We start from the raw sequence: 2365 nt of genomic DNA on the forward strand, positions 1-2365 counted from the left end.
CTCTTCTAGAAATATTTAATCCTCTTTACACTAAACTCTCATCTGCAAATTCCATATAAAGTACCTATTTCTAAAAGTCACCTCATCCAATCAGACACCAGAAATAAACCAGGTGAACAGTCACACACAACGAATAACGAATAAAGTAAATTGCAGATAATTCACAGGGTACAGTTTGCTCACAAAAATAATTCAGTAGACAATTACAAATAATGATCTAATTTGGGAAAATYRCAATCAACTTGTATGCATTACATTTACAGAAGAGCTGAATTTGCTGGATGAAATATTTGTTATGAAGAGTTCAACCATCCCCACTATTTACTTCACAGAATAGCTAAATCCAAAGAGCACACAGTGGAAACCATTGCAGAAGGGAAATATTTACATATTATCTATGTTAGAATTGTGCAATGAAAGTTGGAGAAAATACACTGCTAAAAAGGCATGCTAATCACCCTGGAAATCATAATGCAAAATTAGCATGCAATAGATRCTAAATGGCAAGCGAATAAATGCAGACATGTGACCAAACTAGGCCAGAAAATTCCAGATCAGTATCTTACTTCATCACTGATAGTATTTATTTCATGGGTAGAGGCATGGAATGATATTGTTACTATTGTTGCAGGGCACAGAGCAACATTTCTGACTCATTTGGTTTACACACACACACGGCTCCTTATTTCTGTCCCCTAGAGACTGACTGCTGTTACCAGGCTAAGGGGTTTGGAGATGACTGTGCAAAAATCTGTGGACTGCCTTGAAATTTTGGTCCCAATTTAGCAAAACTGAAACATTTATATTTTACAGTAATAACTTAATTTTTTTGTTTGTTTGTTTCTTCCAGAAGACAAGATAAGAAATGGAGGGGGATAGACAGACACTGTTAGGAAGTCAGATTAACCCTCTGTTCTAGGCAAATCTGTCCCTTTTATATTCTGGGAACTTTCTTTCCAGGAGCTTGTCCTCTCTYGGCTAAGGGCTGTCAAAACACACCTTCCAGACCAGAATATTCACTTCTGACCTAGCTTGGGCCAATTTTTAGACAAGAGGAAATTTATTAGACAACTTCGCAGTTCTAAACAAACTTACATTGTTCCACAGCTTTAAGCAGGGAATTTCTCATGAACAATATAATGTCTCCATTTCACAATCCCTATTATAGACTCTATTTATAATGCCTTGTGGAAAAATATTCTTAAAGCAACATTGAAGAAAGGAGCTTAAAATGAGCCTATGTTGAAGTTAATAAATTTTAGCAGTTATTGTTCTCCTTTTCCCCCTTATTTTGTATCCCATGTTTTGGGACCAATCCCATTCAGACCAGGTCCAAATAAAACTGAATAMAGATTTAGGAGACAGTTTGGGATCAATCCCATTTTAGCAGTACTGTGCTTACCACACCAGGATGTTATGTAGTTTCATCTTTTTCTCTTTTTGAATGCTGGCCATCATTTCAGCATGCCTGCTCTGCTGCATGGAATTTGATATGCAAGTCGCAGAAGTGTCCCAGATTTGGTTTTGACCAAAAAAAGAGGGAGGTTTTTAAGGACCCCATAGCCACAGCATTCATATTTCCTACACCATATGGTAYTGGAATACTCAGTGGGAGTTGAGGCAGTAGAAAAATCCTGGGTGAGGCTGCATGAAGCTACAAACACCATTTGAAAACTGAGTTGTCTCACCACTCTGACCAGAGAGTCTCCACAAACCACTAATAAATGTACTCCAGACCACAGCTGGGGAAAGGCTGAGATAGACAAATCATTTAAAAACCAGAACATGCTCTTCATTCACAGAGCTTTCTTTAAAGGGGAATGAAAATGAGGCACAGTGTCTGACAAAGCATTTCCTTTAGACAATACAATACTTAATTTTAATTTATAACCCAGTTTACTTGGCAAAAATGACTTTTTCTCCTCATTTCACWGCTATGTACTTTCTTGCCTCTACAGGGAGCCAGCTGGTCACCACTTTCTGCCCTAGAGGTAGCTGCTTTATATTGTTGTGAAGTGCTTAGGGATTTACAAGATGGAAGACACTATAAATGTGAGAAATTGTGGAGCTTGTTAAAGTTATTACGAAACTTCCACTTTGTATTAGTCAGATCTTTTCACAGTCACTTTGCCACTGAAGTCATCAAAATGTCATCCATCCTTTCAACTAGGAAAGAGGGCTCAACAGATTCATTTAAATGGCATTATCCATCCTAAAATTCTGTTCAATTTGGGTGACTGATGCCTGCACCCAATTTATGCCCAGTTTTGGTCATGCTCAGCAAATTTCAAACTACACAGAATTTGAACTCACCCTGTAAGCAATGTTGGTTAAAGCCAGGCAAATATAACTATACCATCACAAA

This window comes from Malurus melanocephalus, unplaced genomic scaffold, assembly GCF_030028575.1.
Source record: "Malurus melanocephalus ecotype Western Australia unplaced genomic scaffold, MMel_1.1 scaffold_161, whole genome shotgun sequence".
In the NCBI taxonomy this organism is placed as follows: domain Eukaryota; kingdom Metazoa; phylum Chordata; class Aves; order Passeriformes; family Maluridae; genus Malurus; species Malurus melanocephalus.